At 43.2% G+C, this 21,202-nt stretch overlaps 1 protein-coding gene across 2 annotated transcripts in view; it reads left to right on the plus strand.

Moving 5' to 3' along the window:
- CTNND2 (catenin delta 2) overlaps positions 1-21,202 on the plus strand; it is a 564,215-nt gene that overhangs the window by 235,654 nt on the left and 307,359 nt on the right. The gene's annotated exons all lie outside the window — the stretch shown is intronic.

Consider the following 21,202-nt stretch of genomic DNA (forward strand, 5'->3'; position numbering starts at 1 on the left):
GGAAATAAGTAGGAGATTATCTCGTTTAAAATCATATAAACTTAAAACTAAATGAAATTTAAATGAAAACTACCTGCCACGTTTTGTTCAAAATTGCCCTTAGGAACTGATTATACAAGCTAGCACATAATTCTGTTGTAATAACCTTAGGCACACCTACTGTGCTTTTTGGCTTGCAGAGCCCAAGTTCTATTTCATGACTTCTCCTGGGGTTAACTTCCCCTCGAACTGAAAATGAAGTCAGTAACTCATACCTCAAAGGCCCTAAATCAGAGCTTTCACCCGACATAAAGCAGACAGGGAAAAAGCATCCTGCTTCTCCCAAGAACCAATAGTATTCCTGTCCCTATCTCTACTTGGCAAAGAAGTCTGCTATATTTCAGGCCAGGCTATTTTATATTAGAAAAGAACTCATGAAGATAAGTGGCAATTAACATCTATGCCGCAATAAAAGGGTTTCTGACATTAAAGAAGAAAATATAAAACATGGGCTCTTCTAGATAAACTGAAATGTTTCTGCGGGGGGCCTTACAATGTATCTGCTGTGCTTTGTTTTGAAGATTACTAGAACATTAACAGATTTAAATTTACTATAAATCAGCTTGAAAGTTACAGGCAATATTGGTAACATTGTAGAAGTAGCCATCAGGAGGAGCACACGAACACTGGGCGTGTCTGCTCAGCAGTGCACAGAGCACGAACATGCACGCGCGCGTGCCGCACACACACACACACACACACACACACACCAGTTGGACCTGCTTTATTTAAGTAACTGCCAACCCTCAATGACTATAAATTTCCACTGTTATCCGTTAGACGGGAGAGGAGTTCCTGCTCGATGATCCCACACTGTTGCTTTAATAAAAATGAAGGCAAAGCATGCAACGTACGACAGGACCTTATGTAGATCAGCATGGAATATGCCTGTCATTCAAGCCATCTCCTGAAGCGCTTGTATGTAACATGCAACATTCGCTCCTTCACTGCAGTCAGAACGTAAAATTGCGAGGAATAAAAATGCACTCTGGTTATCTCAGTTAATAGGAGCTTGTTGTAAGTTTCCAGGGGGGTATGGAAGAGACAGGAAGCTGTTTCAACAGCCTCAGCCACGCAGGTCTCATTGAAAAACAGATCACGGTGAAGGATACAAAAGCAGCTTTGGGGCCATAGCAGGAACTCTGAGCAGGGCGCTGAGAAGTGTTTGCTGGGCCCTCGCACAGAGCTTTTCTTCCCCGGTCTCTGCTTTCCCCGACCTCTTTTCTGCTCTCCTTCATGTCTCTCAGCACTGCCAGGGCTGCTCATGGCCCTGCTTCTGCCCTTCCGCCTGTCTTCTCTCGGCATCTCTCTGCAATTGTGTGTCACTCCGCAGTGCCTTGAATTCAGACTTGCTCAGGAGAGTTGTTTTAGGCTGAAGTGGGTGTCCCCCCCCCCCACCGCATTCAGATGTTGAAGTCCCAACCCCACAGTACCTCAGAACGTAGCCATATTGGAGAGCAGTTCATTGAAGAGATGATTACGTTAAAAGGGGGGCCATCAGGATGGGGTCCCAATCCAGTATGACTGGTGTCCTTCTAAGAGAAAGGACCATGTGAGGACAGAGTGAGGAGGTAGCCATTTGCAAGCCAAGGAGAAGGAAGCCTTGGGAGAGACCAAAGCCGCCAGCACCTCAGTCTTGGATTTCTAGTTTCCAGAACTGTGAGAAAAGAAATGTTCAGGCTGTGGTATTTAGTTATGGCAGCCCAAGCGGACTAATGCGAGAGACTGTGTTTGGAGCCATGAGTGAGTGTCCAGGATAAAACATGCTGGACAGAGTTCACATGACAGGTGGCAGATGAGGCCGCCCCTCGAGGCAGAGCTGCCTTTGGGTCAGTGGGGATCCTACTGGCGTTCATCTCTGCTGCGACTCTGCCATAATCTACACGTGTGCGTCCTCAAAGGAGGACCTCAGGGGGTGTGATAGCTGCTCTCAGCCCAGAGTTTGGCTGGACAGTCATTTTGCCCATGTAGGTGTACCTTTTCTGAAAGTGAGTTTTGTAGAGTGTTTAAAATATAGCTTGCAAGTCAACAAATGTGTATTTATCTTCTCTAAGTTTGAAAAGGTTTATGTAGGTTACAGAAAATGAGATTTCAGAAGAAAAGAGTAGTTTTACTAGTTTTACACATAAATCATTAAACATATGAATAAATCAACGTGATACAATAAATGACTAGTGCTTTGATAAATTGGACATACCCACTTGTGGAAATGGAGTCATTTCTACAAATTGAGAATCGCTCTCTTTTCTAATCCATTTCTTTAGTTTTCAGATCATTGAAATCAAGTATTCAGTTTACCACACTTTGAATTTTATATTAAAATATATTCATATTTTAAAAAATTGCAAACACTAGAATAACCAGAACTTAAACTTTCTAGCACCTTTTGTAGAGCTTTGCCATCTAAAGTGTGGTCCAGGACCTCGGTGCTGGTTAGAAGTGCACATATCGCAGAGGAATCTGCATTTAAATGAGACAGCAAGATGATTTCTGTGTGCACTAAGATCTGCATCACTAATCTGTAGTGAGAAACTTCTCACAAATACCACATCTAGTTTATTGCAGAAGTTAGAAATCAAGGTGCTAATCATATTTGACCTTGCAAATGTGCTTTTTATTATATTGTAATATTGGTGGCATAATAGGATCATTTGACTTTTGCAGACAGTTTTCTTGTATTTGATCAAAAGTCTGAATTCAGGAGCACAGGTGGTCAATACAGTTGATAATGTGATCACCAAAATGTAAACTCACTTTTCACAATGTCACAATATAGATTTATGAAAATATCGCCTACTTCTTAAAGTTCCCCACTAGGATCGATTCCCCTTACTTTTTATTTTTACAGTAATTGTATTACATCTTTATTATTCTGCAACTTTCTTTTATTCACATAATATGTCTTAATGGTTCTTTCTGTCAGAAGGACTTTATTCACTTAGCCACCCCGTCCAAAGTGTGAGATGTAACACGACTTACGTCATCATTGTCTCGTGGATTGTTTTCACGGGCTCTTTTCAGGGAGCTGTTTTCCTTGGTCATTTATTATCCAAGTTCTGGAATTTATGAGATGTTACTGCTCCCTTTAAAAGGTCAAAATTTTCAGTTTGTTGTTCAAAAATAATCAGCATTTCTGCCCCTTCCCAACCATAGCCAGATCCCCGTAATGTCCTCTTTTTCTCCTACTGAAACTGTCTCAGCTAGCAGAGGTCCTCAGAACAGACCGTGCCGCAGTTGCTCAGATTTGCTCAGGACCTTATTCTTTCCTCGCTCTTTGCCCTTGACCTCCATCAGATCTAATGCAATGTTCAGCCATATCTGGTCCCTGACTCACTTTAGTCGATGCATCTCCTTGCAGCCTGCGACCCCCCCAACATCGTTGTAGGCCCTTCGGGCTCTGCCGTGAGCCAGGAAGAGCTTTGATGGTGTCTTTGTAAGTGCTCCATACAAACCAGGTGGGCGCGCCTCGGCACGCTCAGCCTTGCACAATTCTCCAGCGTGGGGACTGATGCAAGGTCATCTTCTGTGGCCACAGCGCATCCCAGAGGATGCCTCAGCATCACATTGCAGCGTGGAGGTTTTAGAAATGCACAGTCCCAGACCAACTGACCAGAACCTTCACTTTAACAAGCTACCTCAGGGATGCATGTCACATTGAAGTTTCAGGAGCCCCGATCAAAAGGTCAGTGTCGTCCAACCACTTTCTTTCTGCATCATTAAGAAAAGGCCTTAATATTTCTTACACATGGTTGCAGAGGTTGCATCCCCCCAGTGAAGAATCTGGGGTTTAGCTGTTAGGGAGCATGGGGCACTGGACGGTGGGGCCACACAGCAAATCGGAGCCCTTGGGAGGGAAGAGAGAGAAAGGAAGACTCACCTGGAAGGAGGCAGTAGTTCTTTCCTCTTACCATGATGCTTTCCGAGCTTTGGAATAGCAGTCATATCCCTCGATTCTGGGCCTCTGGCTATTCAGGCTGAGGTGGCGTGTCCCTGGGGTGAGTTCACTGAGCATTCCAAGGCACCCAATTTCAAGACACTCGCTTTTCGCCACCATCTATCTGCTCTTCACCCATTCTCCTTTGCACTCTCCCTCTCATGGTTTCTCATCACCTTCTTTACAAATAAAGGCCAACCTTCCCCTCATTCGGAGTCTCACAGCTCATTTCTTTTTTTTTTTTTTTAAGGGCAGAGAGAGACACAGCGAGAGAGGGAACACAAGCAGGGGGAGTGGGAGAGGGAGAAGCAGGCTTCCCTCGGAGCAGGGAGCCGATGCGGGGCTCGATCCCAGGACCCTGGGATCATGACCTGAGCCGAAGGCAGACGCTTAACCACTGAGCCACCCAGGCACCCCACAGCTCATTTCTGTGAACAAAGTTTCTCCATCCTTGCATCTATAAAAACCAACAGTAGAAAGATTGGTACTGACCTGTCTCATTCTAGCAAAAAAATATCTATATATGCTCATTTGTGAATTCATAAACTAATTTTTTTAAACCCCACATCCATCTCATGAAGGGATGCATTTCCAAAAAATGTTTTCTGTCTAATAACAACCTATCAAATTTTGTACACGTTAATAATCCTCTGTTTTGATCAGTTGTGTACTAACAATACCCATGATGAGTGAAAGCCAAAGAAGAAATTCATAGTTAGATCTTCATGGTCATAGGAAATAAAGGATAGAAAGATGTCTGGGAAGCATGGGTGTGTTTATGTGTGGTTTCAATGAAAGATCAAGGTGCTGTCTTTTAATCTCCGATAGATGGTTATTTTAAAGGGGAAGACCATGGAGGTTCCTTCAACAATGGAGAGTGCTTCACAATCTAAATTTTATTGGGTCAAGCTCTGAGCCTTTCATTAAGGCTGCAAAGGAAAATAAAACTTCTGAAGACTTCCATTAAGCTTGACCTCTGAACCAGTTTCTCAGAAGAAAGAAAATGCCTAGTGTGGGCTTTTGTTAAACACCAGTTCAGGCAAAGAGGGTGAGTTCTTGTGCTTCAGACTTTGATTTCCATTTAAGGCTCTCACTCTTTAGAAAAAAAGATAATGTGTTAGGTTGAAAGCTGGAAAAATTAAACTTGGCCCCGAGTTTTCTGAGAAATCAGCACCCATTTCGTAGCAAATTTCAGAAGCAAACTATTTTAGCCACAAAACAAATGGTTTCTTTCAATTGATACACAGCAAATGAGGACGTCTGGAGTTCTTTTTAAACAATGGGCCAACTATGCTTCCCCCATCCTGTTACCCTCTCGCCCCGGGCACAGCAGTGACAGGCTGCCCTCAGGCTGAGACGCGTGGGGCATTGCATCTTTTCAAGAAAGCCAGAATTCTCCCCTGCCAGTAACCTGATGTGCCCCCAACCGTGTTAGGATAGCCACCAGTTTTCTCATCATTATGAGAAAAAAAGAGAAGCATAAAGAAATATTCTCAAATCCTTCCTAGACAGTTAATGCCAGTAGAGAGAATGTTTTCTTTACGTGATCACTGCAACTGATGGGAAAAGTCTCTTCAGTAAGCTGCAACAACAAAAAAGAGCATGTGATTACTTTTTTAATATTTGCCCTGTAAGGCTTTCCATACTCCGGTTCACATGGCAGAGAACGACATGGGAAAAGTTCGACCCCGTGCCAGGAGTGAGTGTTGCACGTTGGTATTACCCTGTAGGATTTTAACCCAATGGGGAAGATTACCTGTAAAATGGTTCCGGCATTAGTCTTTATTATTCTTCTGGATCGTTTTCATCTTGTATAAATATCAGCATAAGAAAAGGGTCCGCTGGGCTTGTCCAGAGTTCCTCCTGCCCCTACCACGAGGCTTAGCCTTCTCCAGACCCTGTGTCAGTCTAGTCCAAAGTCGGAAAATATCTAAGACAGTGCTGCTCATATTCCAAGGACCCGGCATCATGCGGGTCCACCTGGCACCTAGGAGCTGGCCTTTTCTGCATTGCCAATTTCCATCTTATCCCCTACCTCCCAACAACCAGATGATGGCATGCTTCCCTGGGCTTGAGCCGCACCTTGAAAACACAACACCACATCTCAGCCCCGCTAAAGCATGGTGCTTACGCTGCTCGGGTGTCATTCCTTCCTGGGGGCTGAAATCCCGTCCTTGGCCAGGACCTTGATCCCTGCTGGTCAGGATTCTGTGCTGCCACGACCACCTGCCAGCTTCTGTCCCCAATGCCAGGCCCCTCTCCTGAATGCTGTGGTTGCACTTACTGGATAATTGTTCCAGGCACCTCGAAAGCATCATCATTCATCTCTAAAGACCCCAAATCTGTTCTGCTTCCTTGAGTCTGCACCCTAGGTAGCCTTCCACTTCCTAAGCTAAAAACCTCAGTGTAGTCTTCAAATCCCCCTCCTCCACCTCCTCCTCCTCACAAATGACAACACTGGCCGTGGACTTTATATCCGAAATATCTCTAGACTTCCTGGTCTACCCCCAAATGTCCTCCCCTTAACACAGACCCTTGTCCTCCCCTAGAAAGATCCGAAGCCTCTCACCTGGTCCCACTAACCCCTTCTCACTCAGTTCGAGGCATCCTTCCCCCTTCCACCAGAAACACCATCTTCAAAACTAACTTGATCATGCCATTCCCCTTCTTGGGAGCTTCCACTTGTGCTTTGTCACCTACAGAGTTAATCCACACTCTGAAATAAAACTATGTCCCACCCAGGTGTCTAACCCTTTCCCCGACCCTGCTTCTCTGCCCTGTCTGCCACGCGGCCCAGCACACTGCCATTACATGGGGTGATGTGCCCTTACAGCATGGCTTTTTCACATGCTGGTCTCCCAACCATAATGCTCCTTCCCTTTTTTTTTTTTTTTTTTTTTTACTTCTGGAAGATTCAAATCAGCTTTCCAATTTCAAATATAATCTCTTTTGACTCTCTCTGTGCTCCCCCTGGAGGGTCTGCCGAAATCTGCAGATGTGTCTGAGGGAAGGGAGAAAGGAAAAGGAAAGAGAAAAACCCAGAGCCTTACAGGATTTGAAAGATCTTGAAGCACAAAAATATGTTCCAAAGGAACGGAGACTCGGCAAGTGCCCAGTTTGTACACAAACACACACAAAGTTTGATTCTGGAGACAGGAGACCAATACGCTCGAGATTTCTCTTTTAGGGAAAAAAAATGCAGGAAAATACTAAGAATGTTGGTCAGAAGGGGCGCCTGGGTGGCCCATTCAGTTAAGCGTCTGCCTTTGGCTCAAGTCATGATCTCCAGGTCCTGGGATCAAGCCCCATGTCGGGCTCCCTGCTCAGCTGGGAGCCTGCTTCTCCCTCTGCTCCAGCCCCTGTTCATGTGCTCACTCTCTCTCTCAAATAAATAAATAAAATCTTAAAAAAAAAAAAGAATGTTGGTCAACACATTGAAAAGATATGGACCATTAAAAATCATCATATTTTTACTGAGATTGCATGATGACAAGCTAATATAATTTAGATTTTTAATGAAGTAATTTGATTCAAACATTGGAAGATGTTCATAGGTATGCCATATGTTTATTTCAAAAAAGCCCATGAAAAGGTTTTTTTATATGTAAGAAAAAGTGTAGAGGAGGCATAAACTAGGGGTTACTGAGTGCGATCATTCAGGAGTCTACCTTATACTTAAACTACTGTGGTCTCCTCTAAGAATTTATTTCTTGCCACTGTCTGGGTCCATTTACTAATGGTACAGGCAACTTTATAGCTTCTCTTGTATATCACTTTCATCAACCTTTTATTTCACAAATGAACTCATAATTTTTAACAATAGAACAGTATAGAGAAATTGTGATTCCCTTCTCTGAGTTCACCATGGTTTGCCAGGCAGGGGAAGTTTGAAAGGACCTTCAAGAACCACATCCTCAAAGTCCAAGCTGGCAAGAGAGACCTTTGTGAAAGTTATTTCTAATGCAGAAGAAAAACCAAGTAGTCATTTAAAAATATTTGAGTCTAAGGAGAACTTTACTGTCTCACATCTTTTAAAACTCTCTTAAAGATCGGGACAAAGTAAACAGAAAGCACCAAGTATTTGGAAAGGGAAGGATAAGCACCTGTTACCTGTTGCCTGCTTCTTTCTGATGGCAGAGTGATGAGTTACCTGGCTCACTAGTTTGCCTTCATGGATCATGTGATTCATTGACTTTCGAGATGCCTTGAATTTAAGAGTCAGTGTGTGAAAAAGAAATCAGAAATAAATCACCTGTGCTAAAATGGTGTCTCACATATCCATGAAATAAACTACACCAGGGACACAAATTGTTGACTTGGGATCACCCCTGCCCACAAAACTAAAGACTGTGTTACTTTTTGCCCTCTAATTTCTAACCGTACAAGTATCTCTTTTAGCAGAATACTCTGTAACCTTTTAGGGCAGAAGAGTAGGTACATACACAGAGTGTGGGTTCACAGAGGAGCTTGTTGAAAGTATTTAATTCACTTTAAAAAAAATATGTACATGTGCTTTGTTTGGTAACAAAGGAGAGTACTCATACTTTGATAGAAACTTATTTTGACTTTGAATATAAATTTTGTTTTCTACCATGCACATTTTTAAGTCTCTTGCTTGTAGTAAAATACCTTTTTATCCTATAGCTGTCAAAATGAAAAGAGCTTACATAGTCAGTGCATTCAAGAGGCCACTCAAAACACATATCATTGAGCAATTCCATAAATATTGAAAACATTAATCACCCCAATGTAACTTTGCTGCTTTTTATATACACAAATGACACTTCAGTGAAACTCTCATGTGGGATAATGCATTTATATCTGTCGCCAATCTTTTTGGAAGCAATTCACAAGTGCTTATTATATAATATTATTATGCAACTATGCCTTCGTTATGTCAAGAGATTCTCTGCAGCAAATACTGTGATAACGTTAAAATTACAGAGATGAGTAAGATGTATCCACGTCTTCAAGAAACTTTGGGATTCTGTGGGAAATGACAGATCTACCGTTTCAGTCCTGTAATACATACTGTGAAAATGCTAAGCATGGATGGAGCAGGAGCGTAAATGAGCATGGGAGGTGGGGGAGACATTCTAGAGCTAAATACATGAGGAAGGACGATTCCTAAGTCGGGCTCATGATGAGTTTTACTCAAAAAGTATGGTGCACGGAGGGAGGAGAAGTTACCCAGTATGGGAGATGCGGAAGTGTGGAGGGGGGGGCAGGACAGAACACCACCAGGGGGTGCTGTGTGTGAGACTATGCGTGGCTCAGAAGGGCTTGGAGCTGGGGATGGCAAGACTAGATTTCTTGTGACTCCCATCAAGGCCGCGGCAGGGTGGGGGAATGGGGTTGGAATCAGGAAGCTGGCCTGTGCTTTAGGATCAGACGTAGAAGGACAGTGCCGTGAGCCAACCTTCCATGTTTAGAATCTCTTGACCAGTGACTACATCCTGACCGAGTGCTTGTGTATGTGTGTGTGTGTGTGTGTGTGTGTGTGTGTGTGGTGGGGGTCTGTATTTCTGCACCATCTTTGAAGCAAGGCAATCTGTGACCTCATGCTTCCCGTCATTTCTCTTTCAACTGTATTCCTCTCCAGGCTTTACGAACTTCTCACAGTCCCAACTTCCTATTTTTATTACATCATTATCAAAATGTCTTGTGTTGATAAGGCCATAATTTTGGATATCTTTTGCAGTGATCACAGGACTTTCTTAAATGGCGGTACGTGCAGGCATGATGGAAAACATTGTAATGTTAGCAGTAAATCGCAGCTGCTTGTCTCTGGCTTGATGATTGTTGCTTAAGCCTTTAAAGATGTGTCCAGAAGTCCCTGTCCCCTGGGCAAAGCAGGGAGGTGGACCGGACGTTGGGTAGGCCGGCCTCCATGGTGTCGAGTTCAGTGGGCCTTCTGTAGAGTGCAATGCTGATTTGACGTAATAGTCTTTATTATCATACATGACATCTGCGAGTGACAAAAATGGAAGAGTAAATATCTTTTTAATGCAGCAACTTACATTGTAGAAAATCACAATTTTAAAAATATTATCCGTTTTCACGTCAATTTTTCTGATAGCTCAAACTGTCTTAATTCTCTTTTGCTTGGTGGTGGACCCATTACCATTTTAGTTTTATGTTACGTGTATTAGAAAGATAACGAAACTGATTTTTAGGATGCATTGTTCATCCCTGCATTTATTTGAGAAAAAAAAAAGGGATAATCGATGTGAATTTTCACATGGGAGATAGAATTTACTGCGTGAGACTTAGAAGGCATCTTCATTTCATCAAGCTAAAAGATAGATTGCATAAAACTATATTAAAGTCTGTTTCTTTCATCTTCAGAACCGATGCCACTTTTCAGAATTTTTGAAGATCAAAGAGTGTCTTTTTTTAGTTTCACCTCGAGATACTTTTCCGTTTCATTTCTTGGGCTGATTAAACGTTCAGTGTTGTGTACTGTTTTTTCCACCCACGGAGGTCTTTTTAAAGTCGTAACTCAGTCACTAGTTTATGTGAGGGCAACAATATGTACATAAACAAAAAACCTAGCCAAAAAAAAAAAAAACAAAGACTGAAGCGACCTCTCTTATGGGAGCAGAAGTGAAACATACTAGTATTCCCCCCAAAACTCTTTTCCTGCCCAAACCTGTCAACTGAATTTACAAAACCAAAGAAAAAAAGAGTTGCATAAAATTTATTTGAACATGAATGTAGCCTCCTTTTGAAATTTGCTTCTCTTGTAAGTGGACTGTGCCACTCTTGTTAAGTGGACTGTGATTCAGCAAGGCCTGTGACTGAGGGGCTTGAATATCAACTCCGTGCAGAACAGTGCTAGCCATTTTGAAAGCGATTAGTGCTCTGAAGGATCAGGGAGGGCAGCGTGCGTGTGTGTCTGTGTGTGCATGCATGAATGTGTGTTTGTGTGTGCATGCGTGCGTGTGTGCGTGCGCGTGCATGCGTGCATGTGTGTGCGTGCGTGTCTGTGCATGCATGCGTGCATGTGTCTGCACGTATGCGTGCATGTGTGTCTGTGCGTGCGTGTGTCTGTGCGTGCACGTGTGTGTGTGTGCATGCATGGGTCTGCGTGCATGCGTGCGTGTGTGTGTGCGCACATGTGTCCGTGTGTCTGTGTGTGCGTGTGTGTGTGTGTGTGTGTGCGCACGCACACGCGCGCAAGCAGCTTCAGTTTCTGGGGCTGCAGACCTGACAGCTTAGTGGAAGTAGGACACACACTACCCATATCAGAGTAAAATATGATACACTAAAATATTCTGATCATCAATTGAAGAAAACCCAAATAATGAGAAATTAAATATAACTGTGGGCTTACTCTGTGATTTGTCACACAAAAATAATTTGCAAATGGCCTGGCAGGATTACCTTTAAATAGCATGTCCATTGAAAATACGTTTTAATTTATAAAGATTTATTTTGCATACTCTTAAAAATGTGGTTTATCACACGGAATCACAGTGTAAGTACTTCACTGTCTTTATTTGACAGATACTTATCAAGCATCAACCACGGGCCTGGCATTGTTCCAGGTATTGGAAAATAAACAGTTTCTGTTCTGCTAGAGCTTACGTAGTAGTCTGGGGAAAGGGACATTAAACAAGAAATACAAGTAGAGAGAATGTTCTGAAGGAAATAAACTGAGATCAGGAGATTGAGAACGAAGAGGTTTGCTACTTCACACAAGGTGGTGGGGGAAAGACTTTCTGTGGAAGTGACGTTTGAATAGAGGCCGAAATAAGAGGTGGTGTCATCCAGCGGGTATCTGGGAGAAGAAAGAGTCTTTGAGCTGGAGGGACAGGGAGTGCAAGAGTCCCGAGGCACAAACCTGGCTGACGGATACGAACTATAGTTTATTGAAGGTGGAATCTGTTGGATTTGCTGATGAACTGAATTTGGGGTTTTAGAAAACGGAGAAGGTGAGGACGACTGGAGTGGTTTTTGTCCTGAGTGGCTGAGAAGAACAAGGGTTCTACTTGCTGAGATGGGAAATTCCAGGAGATCATTAGGTTGGGAGGCAGGGGCGACAGACAGGTGGAAGCAGTTTAGGTTATGTCCGTTTCGAGATACTACTTTATAGCCAAATGGAGATGTGAAATTGGAGCTCAGGAGATAGGTTGGATGGGGAGAGAAAACTTGGGGAGTCATCAGCATGTAAATCCCAAGAGACGAGAGACTCTCCTGGCAAGCCAGAGGAGATGTACGCGAGCCAGCTCTCAGCTTGTAAAAGTTTTGAGAAGAGAATCCAACCAAGAAAACCCTGAGGCGTTGCCCAGAGTGAAGAAGGAGACCCAGGAGAGTGCTGTGTTCTGGAAGGCAAGAGAAGAAAGTAGCTAAGGGAAGAGAAAGTAATCCTGAGTGCCTCGTGCTGCTGGCGAGACCAGTATGATGAGGACCAAGAAACAACCATTTGATTTTTTGTTGTTGTTTTTGTTGTTGTTGTTGTTGTTTGTTTTTTTCTTTATTTTTTTTATTATGATAAAAAAATCAACCATTTGGTTTTGCAGCATGGGGTGTAGGGGAAGGGCACACGGGATGCTGATTTCTTGGATTCTCATTTCTTGGATTCACCAAAATACAGAGGAGGAACACAGACATCAAGTAAAGATGAAATTCAGAGAGACGGTTGAGTGTGCAGTTGAGAGTATGTGAGCTACCTTGGTGCAGTCCTCAGCTCCTCTGGGTCCTGGCTGGCATGGCCTCGAACTGGTCATTTCATCTCCTTGTGATTCTGTTTGGTCAAATATGAAATGAGGATAATAACAGTCCTTACTTCATTATGATCACTTATAGGATTTCTGCGTGGGATAATTAAGTTAATATATGCAAAATACTTAAAACAGTGCCTGGCATTATATAGGTGTTTGCTATAATTATTGATATTATTATCATTATAGGCATTTCTAGGAATTCTGCTCTAAAGGAGGGCAAAGAAAAGAAAATGGGACAATACCTATAGGGAGGCATGGGGTCGAGAGTGTTTGTGTGTGTGTTCTTGCTGTGTTTTATTTCAAATAAGAGATTTTACGGCATGTTTTAATGCTGGTGGGAATGCCCCCAGAAGAAGGATTAAAAATCTCTGTGCAGGAGACAGAGAGGATAATTGTAGGTAGATCCAGGTAATATTTTGGACATATACTAGAAATCGATCCATCATTTATATGAAATTCACATTTAACTGGGTGTCCTGTCTTGCATTTTATCTAGCAGCCCTGCCAGGCACACACTGCTTGCCTCTTTCCCCATAACGGCCAAGACATTTGTTTCTTCGGTGAGGAGTGGGGGGGGGGAGCCGGAATGGAACGAGGAGCTCATTGCTCGGCTTTAAGTGTCAAACCGACATTTAAAAATAGTTAGTGGATTTGGGTATGCCAGCAGGATTCTTTGCTTTTAAAAAGCCAGGCTGTGATGTAGGTAGGCAAAGAACACTCGTGGGGTCCCCAAACCACAGCTTGGAGATGGACCAGAGAGCAGTCAGGAATCTGGAGAGAGCCCAAGAGCAGATTTCCTGAATTTTCAAAAGAAGCGTAAAGATGGAGCAGGAATCAGAAAGTTGAGAGATTCAGAGGGGATGAGTCTGGGGTTTGCTTGCTGTTTGCTCCCCTCCATGAAAGTGCCCAGGAGGCTCCATCCCCCAAGATTCAGCCAGAGCAGGTAGGAGTTGAGACATGAAAACCCCAGGAAGGGGTTGGTGGCTGCTCCCATATGGAATTCGGTGGGGGGTGGGGGGGACCCAAGCTGCTGAGCAGGAAAGCTGCACGGCAGCAAGGGGCCTCCATGTCCCCTCAGCTTACAGGACTTCCAGATATTTCCACAGCATTCCTGCAGAAGGGCAAGTGTATCAGACACTTGGAAGAGGGTCTCAGGACCAGGAAGGCTGAGAGGGTTGTGAACCTTATTGCTTGGACTGCTCTTGACCTGAGCACTGTGAAGCTCTGGGAGCCTGCCAAGGCCAGCGAGACACAAGCCCTGCTTCCTACTGATGACCCAGGTTCTGCTCAGGGAGAGGATGCTCTGAACAACATGAGGACTTTCCTCCTTGGGGGGGGGGGGGCGGGGACAGAGCTGACTCTAACAGGAAAAGCACTAGACTCTGAACAAGGTGGAAGAAAGTTTCAGGCCCAGCAAGTAGAAGCTCTGGGACAAATGGGAGCTTGTTTAGAGGAAAAAGGGAGTCACATTTCTGCACGAAGAATCAACAGTGTGTAGATTCCAGCCTGCCGCAGTACCACGTGAGCAGGACAGAGGAGCTGTAAACCACAGGCACTAATAGGATGCGGTCACTCTCCACGAGGAGGTAGGGTGAAGTTGATTGTACTGGTGTTTTGAAATGGAGTTGAAATTCATTTATCAAATACTCCAAGCCTGTGAAAAAGGCGAATCGTCCAGCGTAGTGTGGGAGGATTTGTGTGTGTGTGTGTGTGTGTGTGTGTGTGTGTGTGTGTCAGAGGGTAGGAGGGGCATGAGAGGGACCCTGTAAGGAACAGTCACAGGGGAAAGTCAGAGAGAGAGAGGACAGGGAAGTCTGGGCCCGGTGCATGCTTTCCACATCGAAGAGCAGTGGGCTTTGCTTGTGACAGTGAAGACTGACTCTGCAGGTGTTATGAGCAAGGACTGACAGAATCAGAACTGAGTTGTAGGAAGATTACAGTGATTATAACGTGTAGGATGGAGTGAAGGGATGGATCCATGAGCTGTCACAAAAGATGACTTTGGGGTTTTAAACCTGAGAAAACAATGTTATAAATAGAAGCAATGAAGGCAGAAGGAGAAATTAAGTTTGAGGGGAAGAGAAGGATTCACTTTAGAGGTGTCAGATATGATGTAGTGATTCAGTCAATCAACAAAGACGTTTTGAACACCTCCTAGGCACCGGGCCTGGCTCAGGGCTGGGGTTATTGTGAAGAAGGCAATGAAAGCACTCGGAGCCCCAGTAGGAGTTAGTTTGATTTATTTTGGTCCAGCCACACCCCAACCCAGGTCCTAGCCCACTGGAAGGGCTCGAATATTTGTTAATAAAGAGAGATACGAACAGACTGGTACATCCAAATGGAAAGGTCTAAGCAATTACAAATGTTGCCTGGATTGGCATCAATACTAATTACTTCTGATTACTTTTGCCTTGAATGAATGTACGTTTTTTTTTTTCAAAATAAAAGTGAGACCAACACATATTTTTCAAAGTAACATAGCCTTCACATCGCATGTAGTCCATCACTAATTTTAAGTTTGTAATTAAAGGGTCCTGGGGACAAGAGAGCCTACATTCCCTAAATTGGGATTAGCAAACTACAAACTCCAGGTCAGGTCCAGCCCACAGCCTGTTTTTAAAATAAAGTTTTATTGTGACACAGCCACGCTCGTTTGTGTATGTATTGCCCACGGCTGCTCTTGCACCGCAACAGAGGAAGGAGTAATTGTGAGAGGCTGTCTTGCAGAGCCTAAGATGTTTACTGTCTGGCAGTTTGCTGACCCCTGCTTCTAAACCAATATGTGATAAGTTATGAGGAGGTTTGTAAACGCAGTAGACTGACAACTTTCTTAAAAAAAGAAAATGTGATTGTAATCTAAGCAGAGGGTAATGTTGCTTAGGCATACAATTTAAAACGCTAATTACACATCTGTACAGTAATTAAAACAAGGCTTTTAATAGGCAGCACTCTGAATCCAGTGTAATGAATATACTTAAAAGGAATACATTTTCTTTATTCTGAAAAATCTTCTATAATTCACATCTTTTTTATATAAGCAAACCAAACTACTGATGTCTTCTATGGAATCACGATTTTTTTCCCTAGAAAATTGTTTGGTGAGCACTAGTTAAAATGAGCATAAAATGATCCCCTTAAACAATGAATTAATATAATGCAAATTGTTGTCAGTAAGAACATATTTAAAAATATAGACAGTGTTCAACTAGTTGAGCTTCCCTCAGCCCCTTGGCCCCTCTTTTTTTTTTTTTTTTGACGGCACATCTGTTCTAAAAGTGGGTCTCACATGGTCTGTCTCATGCTGGGAATAAGAGGGTTTCCCTTCCAGCAGGTTGCCCCCACCAGTTGGCCACTTTCCTTTGTGTTACGTACCCGTGAACACACACATGCACACACATGGGCACACATAGACACAGCCCTTTGCGATTTGGGTGTGATCGGGGGTGTAGGCCTCTGATCTCCCACATCATTACTGACTCCAAAGCAGAGAAAAAAAAAAAGGCTTAAAAACACTCGAATGTAGGATGTGGAAAGAGTTACTCTAGCAGTGAAGACTCATTTGATCCAGGGCCCTGATATAGGACTCTGGAAGGCAGTTCAGAAAAGGAGTTTCGAGATCTCACTTTGAGCAAAGTAGCCTCATTTAACTAGCATGTGGCCTCCTCAGGGGACAGCAGTCACATCCGTGTGTGTCTCCCAGTCCATTGGTCAAAGCCTGCTTCCAGGCTTCAGAGGTGAGCCCACCCTGAGACTATGAGCCGTCTCCTGGAGTGGCGTCCAAAAGGGAAATGGGTCCCCAGTGAAGGTGGCACTCTTCAGTTTCAAAGCAGAATGTGGGAGTTGTCACCAAGGACGGAAGACTCGACGGTATGAATTGAAGATCAGACTTAGTTCTCCGTGCCTTTCATTTGGCACAATGCAAGCCAAAAGCTTTGAGGTATTTCGGCATTTTGACTCAGCAATATGGTAAAAGGTCAAAGCATCATGCAATCCTGTGCGTGCATGTGGATATAAAAGCACACTCATCCAATTTAAAGATAGCCGGGCCTTGCCTTCCGGGGTCCAAGTGAACCCGCGCATTCTGAAAAGATAGCAGATCAAGAAAGCTAAATTCTTTCAGTTGCCAAGGCAACTGAATGACAAATAACTCGAGTCTTAATCCAACAGATGAGATGATGATTCTGGTACGTTTTCAGTTAGAAAATGACTGTAGGAAAACAGACATCCCTGAATCCGCCCCATGCTGGCCCAAGGAGCCTGTTTTCCTAATAGCCTTCCTAAAAGATGCCCTAACAACATGGGTGGAACATCGATTCGGCCTCTGATCTGGTGCAGAAAATGAGGGCAGGAAAAATAGAGAATACGATAACTGTGTATGTTGCGTTCTCACACTCATGTTATGGGACTGGTTGCGAGGCCCCAGTGCCTTACCTCATCAGTTTGTATACTCTTGAGAAAATACGCTGCTGGAGAAAAGAGGAAACTGGGGGATCAGAATGGCTCCAGATCAGATATTGCCACCCAGCCTTGAAGGGTGAGTAGACGTGGCTGGGAGAGAGGAGGGACAGTGGTCCCAGCAGGCACTGAGTGAGAGAGATGGTCGGTGGTGGCAGCAAAGTGCCGCTCCGAGGAGGGTTACGTGACTAACTGTGGTGTGGCCGGGACAGGGAGGGACCGGGAAGCTGGAGGGCATTGCCGAGGTTTGAGAGATTATCACTCTAGGAAATGTGGGTGTTCTCTTGCAGGCAGGGTGATATCAGTCGCACTGTAGAAGTAGACATCCAGCAGCTTGGATCAAAGGAAGAGGAGCTGAGGCAAAGAGGCCATTCTTTAATTCACATGCGCCTGCTGATCGAGAACATTCATTTGTTCAGCTCTCCCCTCCAGCTGTCCCTTGGATCCATTACATCCGTGGCCAGCTGCACCTCCACGTCAGCTAGTGGCCCCCCACCACCACTGTGGCAGCCTCTTAGCTTCATTTCTGGGTTCATCCCCTTCTCTCCCATTCTTCAGTTTATGAAATTGAAAGATGATAGAAAAATCTAGGACAGTTGAGTTTCCAAAACGGAATTCTTGCTTTGTCCCTAGGGTACGAGGGGGAGCGCAGAAAAGGGTAAGGCTTCCAGTGGACGTGGATGTGATTTTAATATTAAAAATGTACAATTTAGGATTAAAACAAAAGTGTTTTAACCCACTCCCTGTTCTTCTGCAAACTGTCCTTTATTATAGTGCTGAGCAAAGAGTCAGTGTTTAGAAGTATCATGATTTCTTCTGTCGGGAAAAAAAAAGTGCTTTATATTTTTTGTGGTATTGAACAAGAGCAAAAAGAGGGAAAGATCATAACGTTTGAGGAATTCCTTTAAAAACAAGGCACTTATGGTTGTTTGTGTTAAATTTTTTAAAATGATACAAACTCTTTGCGGTCCACAGTCCCCGCATAATCTTGGAACCACACGCTGCGGAATCTGTTGTGTTTTTCTCCCAGTTCTTTTTGGCCACTCCAGTGGAGAGGACCAAAGCAGTTCTGTTTGCTGGACCCTAGCTGAAGGAACAGGTGTGGGAGGTCCGTATACTAAGATGTGAGTTCCTGTTGAGTTGTTTTCTTCTGCACCACCAGCATCTTTTGCTTTCTCTGACCTCACGGGGAGATTATGCTGCTGACCCCCTATCTGAGGACAGTGTCCCTTCCCGCTCTCCATCTCCAGGCCTGCCTCCTGTGGGGATGGGAGAGGTGTTGGGCGTCTGAGAAGAGGAGCTGCCCAGCAGAGAGTGGGGCAGCGCTAGGGCTGCCAGGTAAAATTCTGGATGTCCAGTTAAATTTGAATTCCAGGTGAACAAGGGACACAACATGCTTCTTTGGCTTGTGTGGAATTGGGAGTAAAAAAAAAAAAATTCACGTTCTGTCTCCATTCTGCTGCTTGAAGCTTTGTGACTTCACCTTGTTAAGCCTCATCTTCTTCAACTGCAAAATGGGGGTGATGGTATCGAGGTCCTAGCTTGTTGAGACCAAATATATGAGAAGAGCTTGGAATACGCTTGCAAATGATAAATATACAAATGGTAGCAAAGCTTTCCTAAGTTGAATAATGAAATGGTACATTTAGACAAAACAGTGCAGAAAAGTCCAAACCCTAGGAATTGGTGGGTAAACAAAATACAGTTGGCCCTTGAACAACATGGGTTTGAGCTGCGCGGGTCCACTTCTAGGCAGATTTTTTTTTTTCGATAAACACAGTACGGGACTGTAAATGTATTTTCCTTGTGATTTTCTCAATTTCCTCTAGCTTCCTTTATTGTGAGAATACAATATATGATACATACAGCATTCAAAACATGCATTGATCGATTGTTTATGTGTTGGGTAAGGCTTCTAGTCAGCAGTAGGCTATTAGTAGTTAAGTTTCCAGTTAAGTCAAAACTTATGCATGGATTTTCAATGGTGGAGGTTGGCACCCCTAGCCCCAACATTGTTCAAGGTTCAACTGTAGATAATAAGTTAAGAAAAGAGACAAGTAGAAAGACAATTAAAAGCGTTGACTGGGAGCTAGCTTACACGTGTTGCTATCATTTTGTTCACTAATAGAACAACTCATATCTAGGGTGAGCATATATACATTTGTATCACAAGAGTTTCTATGCACTGGTGATAGGAAGATGACCCAAGTAAATACATTTATCAAGTGGATTCTAGTAACCCAGGCATTGTTCTAAAGTGTTAACCACATACAACTCACTGTAATTCTCACAAAACACTGTGAAGTCTATCGTTAGCTCCATTTCACAGCTGAGAAAACTGAGGCCCAGGTGTATGTGTAACCTGCTGAGCAGCACCTGGATTGTGTGGTGAGGCTTGGGTTCAAGGTCCTAGTCCATGCCCTGAAGCACATCTTCTATACTGACTGTGCCCATCATGCATAAGCAATGGAAAAGTTCCTTTTAAGGAACATGTTTGTAGATACAATTGCCAGAAACCAGGATCATAGAATTAATAGGACTAGCTCAGTGAGAGACATAACTAAATGAGCGATGATCCAATTATTTAGACCTTTTTTTTTTTTTTTTTTGGAAAGCATGAAGGGTTTAGGAGAAAAAGAATTTTACTTTCCAGACGTACACATTAATTTCCAAGCTTCAGCATCTAATTGTGAAACAAAAGACAACCATCCATTTCCCGAGGATTTCATTATAATTTAAAAATTGTCACACTTGTGGCAAGGCATGAAGTTTTGATGACTGGATGCGGTTACAGTTAAGCCTAATTCCTTATGTAAAATTTGCTGGCTTTGAAATGTGGTGTCATTTGGAGAAAGTGAACACAGGGAGCACTATGGGGCTGTGCCCGCTGCCGATGTAGTTTATTAGCTAACTTGTCCAGCAGCTAAGGTGCTAATTGGTATCGTCACATGAGGACAATGGAGTTTTCATTTACTCTCAGTTATCACTGTGAATTTTGAGATGAGAATAACGAAAAATGTGATCCTTGGGACACTTGTTAGATGATGGCAGATGGAATACATTTCTGCATCCGGGGGTAAAATTCAGACTCATGCCTACTGGGGCCTATCATTTCCTCGTCCCCGCCCTCCCACTCGAATCCCCTGGGACAAGGGTTCTCAACTTCGTTGGTCTCCCACCCTCTCCTCGCATGCTTAATAGTCATAGAAGATCGCAGAGTTACTGTCTATATGAGTTACATCTCTCCATAGTTACTGTATCGATGTTACAATTGAAAAGTGTTTAAACATTTAATTTAATATATTCATGAAGAATTACTCTTAAAGTCATAACAAACCCATTATCTATTGATAAAAATATTTCATTTAAAATAACTATTTTGATGGTAGCTACACTTGCGAGTTTAGCATAAAGTATCAGCTGATCCAATCTCTATGTTGTATACCTAAAACTGATGAAACTGTGTGTCAAATAGACTTCAATTAAAACGATAAAAATAAACCATTGTTCCACATACAGGATTCTTTTAAAACGTTGCAAACCTCTCATGTCTAGCTTAATGGAGGACAACTGCATTCTCATACCTGCTTCTTTGTTCAGCCTGTTGTAAAATATTTTGTTTGAAGTATATGAAGAAAATCTGGCCTCATACACATATGTCGTTGGAAAAAGAAGGAGGGGTATTTTCATAGCTTTTTGGATAATTGTGGATATTCTTTTATATGACACAAAACTCTGTAAGTTGTAGTTTCTTAAAGCTTAGTTGAAATAAAAATATAGCAGTGAGCTTCCTGAGGTGTGTTGCTTAAAATCTGTTGCTCTGTCTTGAATAGATTTTGAATGCTTTGAGTAGATCTTTCACCCTCATGTGATGTTAGCGTATATTGTGCTGAGTTATGCAGATATTCTACATGTTGATATATTTCATTATATGATATATTTTTAAATTCACTCTATAAAGTCAGATTTGTCAGTGTTACCAACAACCTCATCAGAAAGTCTTCAAGTACCAGGAGATTTTTAGATACAAGTTTTCCCATCTTCT

Source organism: Eumetopias jubatus, unplaced genomic scaffold, assembly GCF_037043125.1.
Source record: "Eumetopias jubatus isolate StellerSeaLion01/CBP00866 unplaced genomic scaffold, mEumJub1_p1.0 scaffold_5, whole genome shotgun sequence".
NCBI classification, from domain to species: domain Eukaryota; kingdom Metazoa; phylum Chordata; class Mammalia; order Carnivora; family Otariidae; genus Eumetopias; species Eumetopias jubatus.